General features: G+C 36.3%; 1 non-coding gene across 1 annotated transcript; it reads right to left on the reverse strand.

Annotated features, from left to right (window-relative positions):
• Window positions 1-2,214: 2,214 nt before the first annotated feature.
• TRNAF-GAA (transfer RNA phenylalanine (anticodon GAA)) lies at window positions 2,215-2,287 on the reverse strand. Its single transcript has one exon. It is a non-coding gene; the product is annotated as a tRNA-Phe (tRNA).
• Window positions 2,288-15,913: the final 13,626 nt, after the last annotated feature.

A 15,913-nucleotide genomic window follows, 5' to 3' on the forward strand; every position in this document is an offset into this window, starting at 1 on the left:
GTGGGTGGGGGGTGGGAAACATTTCTCAAACTAAACCAAAAGAGCATCTTAATATGTGGCTCGATTTCCGAAGGTGTAGCTTGTATCATCGCTCTGCACCGCAGGTAAATTTATCGAAGTTGCCGACGTGCGCTATGAGGAGCCCCTGAGGCTGAAACGAAAGGAACCACCAAGCGCGCTGCCTCCGGGGGCCCAAGTCTGTTGGGCTGTGAACGGATTGAAAGGAGAACTGGCGTCTTACAGCTTCTTATCCCGTTCCCAGCTCTTTACTGCTAAAGGGAGAGAAGATCTTCCATGAAAGCCAAGTGCAACCTCACGTGGAGCGGGCATTTACCTTGGAAACTGCCTGGGATAAGGAAAGAGAACGAAGCACAGACGTTATGGGAACACACCCCGCGTCTTGCTGCTACTAGGACCACGCTCTAAACAACTCAGTCGCTGGCCACCCTGAGCTTGCTTTCTTTTCTCGATTGAAACTCCTTTAAAGCGCCAAAATAATACTGTCTCCTGAAGGTTCACAAAAACTAAGCAGGCACATTTCGTAACTCTTTTTAACCTTAATCCTTCCCTAAAACACACCCGTCTCGTTCCCACACTACTCCTTCAATTTTCTTCAATAAACTTGAACTTTTAAAGTTATTTTTACTTTGAAAAACTACAACAACCAAGGCGAAACGAAAATACATAACTTTCTTGTTTCACAAAGAAGACAATATCTGAACTTCCTGTTCTGAGCAGCAGCGTTTCGGAGTTAACACGTACTTTGGATTCTAAGTGCCTACTCGGCAGGCACCAGAAGGTCAAAACCACACCTCGACTGGCCGCTACGGGAATCAAACCCGCCCTCTTGGTGTTATTAGCACCACGGTCTAACCAACTGAACTAATCTACTCTGAAAGTTACTCTCTTTTAAGAAAGTAAATTCGTTTACATTTTTTGTGTTTGAAAAATAAAAGGAACTTCTTTTCCCCCGCTCCCTCAAACCACATTCATAGACTTTCATGAGGAAACTACACGATTTCAATTCTTCTTATTTGGACTAGAAAACCCACGGAGAAATTTTCATGCAGAGGCTGTCTAGTTTATTTGTGGAGAAAGCACTGTTATGAGATTTTCAATCGTGAATGAAGGGAGCCTCCGGTTTTTAGAAGCATGTCCCTACTGGATCACTAATAGCAAACGTCTCTTTAATGACTTTCAACTTAGTGACCTAATTTTTTCAAGTCGGTATTAAAATTTTCACCCAACTGTTCATTCTCTGTATCACTCAACTTCCATTTTGAGAAGCAGAGGATCCAAGCACTAGGTTGGAGAGGACAGAACAAGTGAGATGTGCTCTTTGGTCCTTGATGAAGCTATAGTTTTTAACATGTGAAGTTGAAGGAATCTCCTGCAGCCTCGGGAAATGTCCCTTTACATTTCATGAGGTTGTATCATTTCTTTTCTACTTTTCGAACTTTCATGCTGACTGACCCCTAGTTAAATTTTCAACGAATATATTAATTTAAAGCTAAATGAATCAGCAAGTGATGATTTTGTTGATTTTTAGGCCGACGCTGGCGCAAGAGAGAAGTGTGGGTTTCTAGTGGTAAATATTCAACCGTTACTGGCTCAAGTTCCGCCAGAGTCTTCTAAGTTTTATTCCTCTAGTCTTTAAGAGCTCTTGTCTTGGGTTGCAAGAGCTAAGACTTCAAGGTGCTCAAAAATCACAGAAAAGACATCTATCTGACACCTCTTCTGCAGTCACACGTCCTCTGTACTTGTCAAAATCAACCACATTCTGGCTTTTGAAGATCCTTGTATATCCCACAGTTTGTGTATAGATCCCTGATGTTCACATAGAAAGCCTTTGCGAAGGAATGAGCTTGGTTTAGTAATTTGAACACCGAAAGAATTACTGTAAATAAGTGGAGAATTGAAAGTGCTTATGCCCTGCTTCTTACAGATGCCTTTAATAACATCTAGGTGCAAACTAAATAAAGCACTAAGTTTTGTGGGGTATTTTTGTTTTCTTTACTGCAAGGAATTACTTGAAGCTGTGGAAGAATTTATGCATATGGGCATAGAATTGCTTTTTGCCATGGAAATTAAGGGTAAATGTATGTAACCCCTCACTGCATAAATGGCACTAGGGACAATATATTTGAAGGTGACGGACACTTGGTATTGGGTCAGTATCTCCTAGTTCACAATTACAAAAGGGTGTCCAATAAGTGCCGAAACCCGGGATTGAACCAGGGACCTTTAGATCTTCAGTCTAACGCTCTCCCAACTGAGCTATTTCGGCTACTCCTGGGCTAACTTTTTCTCAGCTACTCCCTTTAAATAGTCTTTTCTTAACAACCTCTTCCATTTCAGAAAGAAAAAAGAAAAATTTTTGCCTTGTTTTCTGAAAATGTAACGTATTTCCCATTTCAAAAATAATTGTACCAACAAAAACTCAGGCAATGGGGAAACATACTCAAAGTTTCCTGAGTATGATAGGAAGAACAAAAAAACAGTGATAAAAGAAAATTTATGTATTGTTCTTAAGGATACGAATTGGATAGCTATAGGGGTGTGGTGATTCAGAGCTTCCTGTTGGAATGGTAAGCTTCCTAGATACATAAGACAACATCATTTGGGATCATTTCTAGCTTGACGCTTAAATATCTTTTACTCTTTCAGTAGTTTTTTATTCCTTTCTATTCTATTAAGGTATGTTATATACAGTAAAGTACCCAAATCTTAAGTGTACAGCGTGTTGATTTTTACAAGTTTACACCCCTTTGTCACCATGCATGCTCCCTCCTGCTCTCCCTCTGATTTGATACCCCTGCAAAGTAAGCCACTGTTCTGAACTCTTTCACTATATCTACTGTCATTTTTTTTTAAACTTCTACGATGAATCAGGTAGACTCCGCATTCTTTTGTCTGGCTTCTTTCACTCAATATTATCTTTGAGATTCAGGTATGTTTTCTAAAGTAGTTAAAAGCAGTTTGTTCCTATGTATCGACTTCCATTTTATGGATATACTACAATTTACTTACCCATTCTGAAGTCAATGGACATTTGGTTTTCAATTTAGGGTTATTATAAAAAGCACGGAACCTTCCTGTGCATGGTTTTAGGTGAACATAATCACTGATTTATTAGATAGATACATAGGTGGAATTGCTGGTCTATAGGATATATGTATGTTTAACTTTATTAGGTGCTGCTAAACTGTTTTCCAAAATGCACGTACCAGTTCTCACTACTGAAAACAATGTATGAGGCTTCTGGTTGCTTCACAGCCTAGCCACTACTGGGTATTGTTATTTTAATTTTAGCTACTCAGGCCAGGATGTAGTGATAGGTCTTTGTGATCTTGACTTGCAGTTTTGATGACTATGATATTTTGCATCTTCCCATATGCTTTTCCCCATTTAAAAAATTGGGTTGATTGCCAGTTTTTACAAAATTGATTTGTAGTTCATTACGTATTGTGAATGCAAGTCCTTTGTCAGGTATACGTGTTGCAAATATCTTCTAATTTGTGGCACACCTTTAGTTCTCCTAATTTTGTATTTTGAACTTTTCAGTTTTAATGAAGTCCAATTGGACTTTTAATGAAGTCCAATCTTTACAGTTAGTGCTTTTTTGCATCCTAGTTCAGAAATATTTGCCTACACTAAAGTCATGAAGCTATTCTATGTTTTCTTCTAGAAGTTTAAGTATTTTACTTTTAACATTTAATTTATATTCCATTTTCAATTTATATATGGTGTGAGATAAGGATTGAAATCATTTTCTTTACTATATGATTTCAATTGACCCAGCATTATTTATTGAAAAGTCAATCTTTTCCGCACTGAATTGCAATGTCTCCTTGTCATCAAACAGGGAACTGCGTATGTGTTTTTTCTTTCCTAGGCTCTCTATTCTGTCCCATTGGTATATGTCTGTCTTTACACCAATATTACACTGTCTTAATTTTTTTAACTTAAAAATAAGTAATAATATCTGATAATATAGGGACTCAGTTTTGTTTTTCTCACTTTGGATTGCCATAGCTATTCTGGATTTTTAAAAAATTATTATTTCAATATAAATGTTAGAATCAACTGTCAATTTCCACCTCCCACTCTCCCCCAAAATCCTGCTAGCAGTTTTTTGTTTGTTTTTGTTTTTTGTTTTTTTGGCGATGCATAAAATCTATAAGTAAGTTTGGGGAGAATTAATATTTTAGCAAGATTGGATTTTTCTGGCCAGGACCATGGTAGATTCCTCCATTCAAGTCTTTAATTTCTCTCAACAATGTTTGAAAGTTTTCAGTGTTGAAGTGTTGTTTTAAAAGATTAACTGCTCTGCATTTGATGTTTAACAATGCTATTTTACATGGCATTTCTTCTTAAATTTCATTTTCTAATTGCTTATTGTTAGTATAGAGACATGCCATTTATTTTTGTATATCCACCTTATATACAGTAAATTTGCTAGATCTACTTATTAATGATAATTGTTAGTAGATCATTTGGATTTGTATGTATGCTATCATGTCAGTGTGATCAGTGCTGATTTTACTTCTTTCTAGTCTTTATACTTTTTTTTCCCCTTACCTGTTGTTTAGAACATCCAGTACAATACTGAATAGAGGTTACTATGGTGAACACTCCTGTCTTTTTCCTAATCTCAAAGAAAGCTTTCAATATTTCACCATTGCATAAGGTTAGTTGTAGGTTTTTTTTCCCTGAATACTCTTTTAGATTAAAGAAGATACCTTTATTCCTAGTTTGTATAAATTGTAATTATGAATGGGGATTGAACCTTATTAAATAATTTTTCTGCATCTATTGAGATATACATATAATTTTTTTCCTTTAAAATTCAGTGTGGTAATGTATATTGCTTTTTACAGGCTAAACCAAATATTCTTAAATTTACAGAATGAGTTCCATGTGGTCATAATAGATTATTCTTTTAATATGTTGCTGGATTCAATTTACCAAAATTTAGAATTTTTCATCTATTTCCCTGAGATATATTGACCTGAAATTTTCTAGTTTTATAATGTCCTAGTCAAGTTTTGATATCAGGATCATGCTAACTTCATCAAGTAAGCTGGGAAGCTTTCCTTTTATATTATCTGGAAGAATTTGTGTACAGTTTGTATTATTTCTTTCTTAAATATTTGGAAGAATTCACCAGTGAGCTATATTGACCTAAAGTTTAATTTGTAGGAAAATTTCATATTAGAGATTCTATTTCTCTGATTGATATAGGACAGATCAGATTTTCTATTTCTTCTTATGTCAGCTATGGCAAATTGCATTTTTCACTCTGTGACAAATCGTTTCATCTAAATCATTAACTTCATTGACAAAAAGATGTTAATATTTTTGCTTTGTTGATTTTTTTCTATTGTGTGTTAGCTTTCATTTCAATGGATATCTCCTCTTATTTTTAGCATCTTCTTCATTTTACTTTCTTAGAATTAATTTGCTCTTGTTTATCTAGCTTCTTTTGATGAAAGCTTAAATATTTGATTTTCAACCTTTTCTTTTTAACATATACATTTAAAGACATGAATTTGCCTCTCAACACTGCTCTAATTACACCTCAGCACTTTTAATATGTCATATTTTCATTATCATTCAATTCTACCTATTTTATATTTTCCATTTGATTTCTTATTTGGCCCCAGTGTTATTTAGAAATGTGTTCTTTGCTTAATTTCCAAACAGCGGGAGATTTTCTAGATACATTCATTGATTTATAATTTAATTCCACTGTGATGTGAGAGTATATACTACATAACTTAAGTCTTTGGAGATTTTGTTCATGGTTCATTATGTGGTCTATTTTGATATATGTTCCAGGTACATTTGAAAGTAATATGCATTCTAACACTGTTCTATATATTGTTTTAGACATGTCAATTTGGTGAGGTTGGCTAATCATGCAGTTTAAATTTTCACATCTTTACTATGTCTAGTTTGTTCTTGTTCCTTGAATATCCTGAACATTTTTTGTTTGTTTGTTTTACCTTGACAGATGTTTGTCTCTTTAGCTGTGGAAGACTGTAGGAGATGACGTGCTGGCCCTCAGATATTTTGAGTTTTTAGTCTCCTATCTCCTACAGCTTCAAATCTAGCAAATATCTTGAAAGGGAGAGCAGCTGTGTGTACAAGATAGAGGCCTGTCTCTAGCTGGACTTTCTGTTTTAAACAGTATGATTATGGAAGATTTTACTCTGTCCTTAGAAGCTTTTGGCCAAACTCCCCAAGTATGCTTGTATAGTCCCCCAATCTATCAAGTGTCTCATTAGGGAAACTAATCATATTTGGGGCTCCTGTAGTTTCTAAATTATCATGTCAGCTCCCTTAACCAATGAAATCCTTTCAGGTTTCTCTTTCCTCCAGAACAGTCCTTTTACAAGCTAATCTCAGTATGTTACAAAACAAAAGAAAAAAATCCAGTTACTATAAGCTCACCACAGAAGGGTTTACCATTCTCTGAAACTCAAATTCATACAGTCTTCATTGCTTCCATAACACTCCCATGTTTTACAAATGTGATGTTTGTAAATGTGATTCATCTCACCTTCTTTCTTGTTGTAGTGGGAGTTTTAGGATTTCGTGTCCTACATAATTTTTCTCAGAGGCAGAAGTTAAGCTCAAATTTCATATTAAGGGGCTTGAATTTAGGACCTCATCTTAAAAGAACTAAAGCATTACCCAGCATACTACCCACGTTAGCCACAGCAAAGACACAGTCTTTGTCTTTATCAAGAAGAAAGAGCTCGGATACTTGATGTGGACATTATTAGAACCCACTGATCCTAATAAAATTATTTCTTACACCGTTTTACATAGAAAAGTGCTATCATAACTATTTGAAAATGGAAATACAATATTTAGAAATGTTTAGTTGTTGTAATTAAAGCCTAATTAACTGAACACCATGAATAATGAGAAATCCCAAAGGCAGTACCTACTGCACCATTAACAATAACATTCTAATCTATAAATAGAAGTCATTTTTTATATATATATATAATATATATATATAATATATTGTATATAAGTGCAAAGACAACACATGGGAAATGTCCACAAGGGAAATTCATTCATTAGAGACTCAGTGTGCAGATATTTATTGGTAGCTGCCTAGCATGTACCAGAACTCCCAGAAGGAAAGTGTTCAGGATAAACCATATTGTTTGCACAGTTTAGGCAGAGTGAGCCACTTGTGTCATTTAAGAAATGGTGGGAACTATTTCAAAATCTTAGTTTCCAGATACCAGCTAAGGGCCCATCTTGCAAGCTGATCTTTCTAAGAATAGCAATCTCAGGCTTCTATGTTAACCCTTTTCTGTACAATCCCCTTAAAAGTAACTAGACCCAGAGATAAATATTTTCTATTCATCTGATTGAGATTTCTGAGCAATTCCCAATGTAAATAACTTCACCTGTAACTTGTCTACTATTCCCTATAAAAATCTAAAGCAAACCACTTTGCAGAGACACTGATCTTTGAATCTGGAATTCTCTCCTGAATGCAATAGCCCGAATAAAATAAATCTCATTTATCTGGGTTTTGTCTTTGACAGTTTGTTGCCATGAGTCATAGCCCACCTCAGACACCCATCTTTTCCACCCAGGCACCGGGTCTTCGCACGCCTGCTGTGGCCCTTTCCTGACTGGCAATTTGGAGATCCCTCAGTGAGTCCAGCTCCTGGACCCTGTGCTCCAGACATGTGTCAGTTGTAGCATGGTAAGGATTTGATTTTGGTTCCTTGTCTGAGCACTGTTTTGGTTTGGTTTGGTTGCCAGTTTTTGCTTACCTTTGGCATTTGGGGTTAAAATATAAAATCCACCCCTCAACCCTCACCATTACATGCTTTTGCATTATGATAACGATTCAGTTCATTACCTCCTAAAATGGCAGAATTTAACTACTAGGACACTCTTTTTATTATGTCTTGATTATTTAAGATAACAAAGTCTTTCCACTTTCGAAACAGTTAAGGTTATTTATAATTACATTACCTCCTATGTTTACTTTTTTAACTAGACTCTATTCTTTAGAGAATTTTTAGGTTTACATAAAAACTGAGCAGAAAATACAGAGACTTCCTATATACCATCTTTTCCCCACTTCGGAGTTTCCCCGATTATTAACATCTTGCATTAGTGTGATACATTTGTTACAATGGATGAACCAATACTGGTACATTATTACTAGCTAAAGTCTATAGTTTACAGTAGGGTTTGCTCTTTGTGTTGTACAGTTCTATGGATTTTGACTAATGCATAATGTCACGTATCCATCATTATAATGTCATGCAGAATAGTTTCACTGCCCTAAAAATCTCCTGTGCTCCATTTATTCATCCCTCACACAAGCCACCAACCCCTGGCAACCATCAACCTTTTTCACTGTCTCTATAGCCTTTTCCAGAATGTTCAATAGTTGGAATCATACAGTATGTAGCTTTTTCAGACTGACTTCTTTCACTTAGCTATACACATGTAATGTTCCTCCATGTCTTTTGCATGGTTTGATAGCTCATTTCTTTATCGTGCTGAATAATATTTCATTGTATGGGTGTACCACCGTTTATTCTTTCACTTAACAAAGGACATCTTGGTTGCTTCCACATTTTGACAATTATGAATAAAGCTGCTATAAATGTCTGTGTGCAGATATTTGTGTGGACATAGGTTTTCAATGCATTTGGGTAAACACAAATGTGTGCAATTGTTGGATCATCTGGAAAGACGATGTTTAGTTTTGTAAGAAACTGTCAAACGTCTTCCAAAGTGGTTGTGCCATTTTGCATCCCCACTGACAATGAGTGAGTCTCTGTCTCCACAGCCTCAAGAGCATTTGATGTCAGTCATTTGGGTTTTAGCCTACTAAAAGGTATGTAGTGATATCTCGTTGTATTAATCTACAAATCCTTAAATATATATGTTCAACATCTTTTCATATGTTTACTTGCCACCTGTAGTTCCTCTTTGATGAAATGTCCATTCAGATCTTTTGTCCATTTAAAAATTGGGTTGTTTACCTATTGCTAAGTTTTAAGAGTTCTTTGCGTATTGTGGATATTGGTCCTTTATCAGACATGTGTTTTGCAAATATCTTCTCCAGTCTGTGGTTTATCTTTTCATTCTCTTTGCATGGGCTTTCACAGAGCAGATTTTAATTTTAATGGAGTCCAATTTATCACTTTTTTTCTTTCACTGATCATACTCTTGGTGTAGCATCTAAAAAAGTCATTGTCATGGGAGTTCCCTGGTTGTCTAGTGGTTAAGATTCAGCATTTTCACTGCCCTGGCCCAGGTTCAATCCCTGGTTAGGGAACTGAGATCCCGTAAGCCATACAGCATGGCAAAAAGTTATCACCAAACCCTAGGTCTGCTAGATTTTCTCCTATGTTATCTAGAGGAGTTTTACATTTTACATTTAGGTCTGGTCTATCATCTACTTGAACTAATTTTTGTGACATAGGATCTGTGCCTAGACTGTTTTTTGTTTTGTTTTGTTTTGTTTTGGCATGTGGATGTTTAGCTGTTCCTGATTCATCTGTTGAAAACACTGTCTTTTCTCTATTAAGTTGTCTTTGCTCCTTTGTCGAAGATCAGTTGACTATATTGGTTTAGATCTATATCTGGACTCTCTATTCTGTTCCATTGATCTATTTGTTTATTCTTTCACCAGTACCATACTGTCTTGATCACTGTAGTTTTATAACTAATCTTGAAGTTGGATAACGTCAGACCTCCAACCTTGTTCTTCAGCATCCTGTTGGCTATTCTGGATCTTTTGTCTTTCCATATATACTTTAGAATCAGTTTATCAATACACATAAAGTAACTTGCTGGGATTTTAACTGTATCTTTTGAAGAATTAGCTCATTCAATCTAAGTAATCAAATTTGTGGGCATAAATAATAATATGTAATATTCCTTTATTATCTAGTACTCGTGGCCCCTCTTTCACTTCTAATATTAGTAATTTTGTGTTCTTTTTTTTCTTTGTTAACCTGGCTAAAGGTTTATCAATTTTATTGATCTTTTCACAGAACAAGCTTTTGGTTTTGTTGATTTTTTTCATTAATTTCCTGTTTTCAATTTGATCGATTTCAGTTCTAAAGTTCAATTTTACAGTCATTTCTTTTCTTCTTCTTCCCTTGGATTTAATTTTGTTCTTCTTGTTTCCTCTGGTGGAAGCTTATTGATTTTAGATATTTCTCTCTTTTTTTCCTCATATATGCATTCATTGTCCATTTCCCTTTAAACACTACTTTCTCTACATCCCACAACTTTTGATAAGTTGTATTTTAATTTTTATTAGTTCAAAATATTTTGGAGAAACTCAGTTCAACCCAAAACACAGAAGGAATATATAAAGGTAAAATCAAATATTTTATTTTTATTTTTAAAATCAATCTAACAGATAACAGTTTGCTAAAAATAATAGCAACAATGTATTCACTGATTATAACTTATAGATAATTGAAATGAATAACAACAATGTTATAATTGATGGGAGGAAGGAATTGGGAAAATTCTGTTATGAGGTATTTGCACTACCCATGAAGTTGTGTAGTGTTATTTGAAAGAGTATTTAGATTAGTTATAAATATAAATTGTGAGCTCCCCTAGTTTCTGGTGGTTTGCTGGCAATCTGTGGTGTTCCTTGGCTTGTAAATGCACTACTCCAATCTCTGCCTTCCTCTTCACAAGGCATTCTCCCTGTGTTCATGTCTGCTTCCAAATTTCCCCTTATTATAAGGAGATGTCATATTGGTTTTACTGGATTAGGATTCCCCTCCTCTCCAGTATAAGTTCATCCTAACTTAATTAATCTGCATTTATCCACATTACATCTGCAATTATCTTATTTCCAAATAAGGCCACATCCTGAAATACTGGAGGTTAGGGCTCCAACATATGAATTTGGAGCAGAGGAAACACAATTCAACTGATAACAGTGTAGTTGTATCTTGTCTTTTTATTCACTCTGATAGTCTTTGTTCTTTATTAGTGTATTTAGAACATTTATATTTAATGTGACTATTGCTATTGTTGGATTAATATCTACCATATTTGTAACTACTTTCTATTCATTTTCCTATTCTTTGTTTTATTCTTTGTCTTCCACTCTGTTTCTGCCTTCTCTGGGTTTAATTGAGCATTTTATAGATTCTTTTTTCTCTCCTCTTAGCATATCAATTAGAGTTTATGTACTGGATACTCCAACTAGTACTGGCTCCAGCTGTGAGCTTTTGCTCCTGGGCTTCTACCCGCTGGTAACTGTGATTCAAGAGATCTGCCTCTCTCTCCTGTTTTTTTGTCAGCATGTTTCCCTGTGACTCAATTCTCTGATATATCTAAGAAGAGTTGTTAGTTTTTAGTTTTTCTTAGCTTTCCTGTTGTTGTGAGGTAGGGAGTGATGACTTCCAAACTTTTTACAATTGGGGTAGAAACTTGAAGTCCTCTATGTCTACTTTTAAAATCTTATTGTCACTTTGATTAACTAGGCAGCCAAGTATCGTTTTCCAGTAATATGTGATCCTGTTTAATTAGGTGTTCAAAATATCTGACAACTTTTGACATTTTTCTTCCTCAAATCAAGTCCTAATGTACATCATTTGCAGCTAAAACTGGCTTTGAGATTTCCCAGAAGGCCCTAGAAAAAGAGGTAAAAAGAGAGGTGCTAGAAAGAGTTTAATTTATTTGATATATTACAATATATATATATTGCATGGGAAGCGTTGTCAAATTGGAAGAGGTATTTAGCTCTCTACTTGGAGTTAGTCAAACAACAAAGTCCCCTTGACTGTCCTCACTTCTGACACTATTTGCAAGTTTGGGGAGGGTTCCCAAAAACACCTTTGGGTTTGATAATTCACTAGAAGAATTCACAGAACTCACCAAAAGCTATTATGCTCACTGGCTATGACTTATTACAGAAAGAGGATACAAATTAAAATCAGCCAAAAGGAGAGACATATAGTGTAGATTCTGGCAGGGTTCTAAATATAAGACTTTCCTTGTCCTCAGGATGAGTTACCCTCCTGATGTTGATGTGTGACAATACACACAGACTATTGCTAGCTCAGGAATATCACCCAACCTTCCTTGTCCAGAATTTTTATTGGCGCTTCATTACATAGGCATGAGTGATTCTACCCACATGCTTGAACTCACTGGCTAGGCTGACTGATACTGAGTGAACTGAAGCCCTCCCTGTAGATCACATGGTTGGTTTTTCTGACGTGGCTACAGAGAATGGCCAACCCCACCACCCCCCGCCCCCCAAATACACTACTATTAGATGTGATATAGATTACCTCCCAAAAGCTGAGGGCAAAGGCCAGACCTCTCTTTGGGCGTGGCCAAATTTTTCTCTACATGGGAAGGGATGGGCTCCTCCCCAGACCCTCACCTAGAATGGTATCTGGCAAAGAGAATGAGAATAATTCTATTTTTCCAAGAAACTAATAACATAAATGAGTAGCCTGTACTGAGGGGAACTGGTTGGCTGGGGATAGGAATAGGGAGGGCCTTTATACATAAAATATTTTGAACCATATGAATATATTATGTATACAAAAAATTTGAAAATTAACAAAGTAGTTATATGAAATATAATTTGGACATGCCAAAGACACAAGAGTAGGCCATATTTATGTTATAGATAAAATCACCTGGAGACCCTTTAAGGATACAAATCTTTTCAGCTTGCGTCAGCAACAGAAACGGAAACTGGGGAGAAATAAATAGTAAAGAAACCCAAAAGGTCAAAATGGTAAGAAAAGTTTCTTGTTCCACTATTATATAAGACACGATAATTTTATAAATAGTCTAAAAAATTATTGGAGTATTCTTATATGAAGAGGAAAAAATTTTAAGCAGAATATTTAACTCTTTTTCATAATAGTATGAGATCTACAGTAGTTATTTACCCTACGATGGGGCTAAAACAAACTCATTTCGAATTCTAATTATTAGCCAAACATATATTTTAGTCCTTTATTTGGCAGAAGCATATATCAACTCTAGAAAAACCTTGAGTAACAGTGTTCAAAATGTCCAATAATTTCATCTGGAACAACCAAAAAGAAACACGTTGTTTTTCCTTCTCATCATTCCCATCCAAACCACCTTATCTTTTCCTTCTTCTTTTCCTATCCTCCTCTTCTATCCAAAGTTCTGACTTTATTCCACTGTACAGTTTTGAGACTATTGATATTTTTGAGGCTTTACTAAGTGTCACACACTGGACTACTTAATTGAAAAAAAATGTTTTTAAATAAAGTCATGGCAATTGTCCTTGATAAGCAAACTAGTAGGAAGACAGTTGTATGTGTAAATACATCGTTTTTACAATGAGATAAATGTGAATTTAATATTACAAATTATCTATTAGTAAGAAGAAATAAATTATCAGATTTTTTTTCTGGGCCATGAAGTATGAGTAGGCGTCTGTCACATGGACAAGAGGAAGATGAGCATTATTTGTAGAGAAAAGAGCTTAAGAGGTCTTTTTTATTTGCACTGGTAAATCTCTTTTCTGACCTCAGACCTTTACATTCCTTTAGTGAAAGAAACTGCAAGACAAAACAAAACTCTCTTGCTAATGTTGCTCATTTCCCAGAGCTGAAATTTAACCTTTATTTTGCCAAAATGAATAAATTAAATCAATACAATAAACTTTCACCCTAAGCAGTGAGAATGGGGTAAGACGAAGGAGTGCTGTAAAGGAAGCAGAGACTTTCACGAAACCACAGGCGGAAAAAGTATGTGAGAGTTACAATCTCTTCAGTCAGCAGCTGAGCTGGGTGCTAAATAAACAAGCAATGAAGATGCAGTCCCTGTCTCCCCCAAGGAGCTTATGACCCGATAAATGAGAGTGAATTAAGATAAGACTGAACAAATACATCAAGTGCCTTGCACAGCATATGTAGCTCACAGGAGAGCGTGAGATCCAAACTGTGGAGGTGGAGCTCTCATCACGTCCTGAGGACAGACAAGTGCTCTCCAATGGAAGAAGTAGAAGCAAATGAAAAGGAGGAGCAAAGAAGTTTCAGGGCAGAAGAGGAGTATTTGCCAAGGTACAGAGGCCTTCGGGAACATTGACTGTGAGCACAGAAATATTGAGAGATATTAAGGAGGTAAGATAGAACTGAGAAGACTCAGGAACAGATAAATATGGGGAGTGTGGAGAAGCCGGGAATCAAAAATGATTCTCTGCCACAGAGATCAGCACAGTGTCAAGCTAAGTAAAAGAAATCTAACACAAATGGCTACAAACGGTATCATTTTATTTACATGAGATTCTAGTAAAGGACATATTATGGTGATAGAAAGCAGATCACTGGTGGCCAGAGGCAGGAGTGTAGGGAGATGATGGACTACCAAAGAGCAGGAGGAAACTTTTTAGGGGAAAGGTGCTGTTCTCCATGTTAAATGCAGTGCTATGTGTACAATGGTATATAACTGTCGTGGTAGGCAAATAAGGGTTCCCCAAGAGAGGTCCACACCATAGTCTCCAGAACCTGTGAATGTGCTTCCTTACATGGCAAAAGAGTCTTTGCAGATGTGATTAAGGTAAGGATCTTAAAACAAGGAGGTTACCCCGGATTATCCAAGTGGGCTTTATATAATCATAGGGTCCTTAAAGATGGGAGAGAGAGGCATAAGAAGATGAGAGTCAGAGAAGATGTGACAGCAGAAGCAGAGATCAGAGTGATGCAGTTGCTGGCTTTGAAGATGAATGGGGCCAATGGCCAAGGAATGTGGGCAGCCTCTAGAAGATAGAAAAAGCAAGAAAAGAATTCTCTGTGAGAATTTCCAGAAGGAACACAGACCTGCCAACAGCTTGATTTTAGTCGACTGAGAGCCATTTTGGACTTCTGACCTACAGAACTGCAAGACAATAATTTTGTGCTAAGCCACTAAGTTTGTGCTAATTTGTTACAGCAGCAATAGGAAATTAATACAATTATCAAAATTAATCAAACTGTACACTTAAAATTGGTGAATCTTATTGTACATACATGTCTTACTAGAAAGGAAATGTTAGAGAACTGTATCTCTGTTTTCTGTTTTGAACAGCTCCGCAGAAGCTGGTGTGATCAGAGTCATTTCAGAGTTCTAAAATCAAGCCATGGAAACCAGGGACAACCCCAGCCCTTGACTGGTCTGAGATTCCTACAGAAAACATGAATAGCCCCTGGAGACATCTTTGTGCCTCTGGCAACTCTACTTTCACACTGTTTCCTCAACCGTCGTTTGGTCACTGTCTTAACTAGTATTATAAAATATCATGTCATGCATTAGCTTTTAAGAATCATTGAAGAGGCTTTTCTGTTTAAATATTCAGTAAGTCCCTTACATACAAATGAGTTCCCTTGGAAGAGTGCATCTGTAAGTCCAATTTGTTCCGAAGTCCAACAAAGTTAGCCTAGGTACCCAACTAACACAGTTGGCTACATGGTACTGTACTGTAATAGGTTTATAATACTTTTCACACAAATAATACATAAAAAACAAACACACACACAAAAAATTTAATCTTACAGTACAGTACCTTGAAAAGTACAGTAGTACAGTCCAACAGCTGGCACACAGGGGCTGGCATTGAGTACACAGGCAAGAGGAGTTATGAATGGAGGAGGGAGAGGGGGTGGGAGATGGTAGAGCTGAAGGATCGTCAGCAATAGGAGACAGAGGGCAAGCTGCAATTTCACTAATGCCTGACGTTGATGGCTCAGGTTCTGGTTCCTAGCTGGATTCAATTCTATCTACCCTCTTGAAAAAAACGATCCAGTGATATCTGGGTAGTAGCTCTTTTTTCCTCGTCGTAGATGACACGGTAGCACTGGATTGCATTCTGAACGGCTGCTGCAACCGTCGTGCACCATTCTACCTT

This window comes from Neophocaena asiaeorientalis, unplaced genomic scaffold (genome assembly GCF_003031525.2).
Source record: "Neophocaena asiaeorientalis asiaeorientalis breed wild unplaced genomic scaffold, Neophocaena_asiaeorientalis_V1.1 scaffold239, whole genome shotgun sequence".
Classification (NCBI taxonomy): domain Eukaryota; kingdom Metazoa; phylum Chordata; class Mammalia; order Artiodactyla; family Phocoenidae; genus Neophocaena; species Neophocaena asiaeorientalis.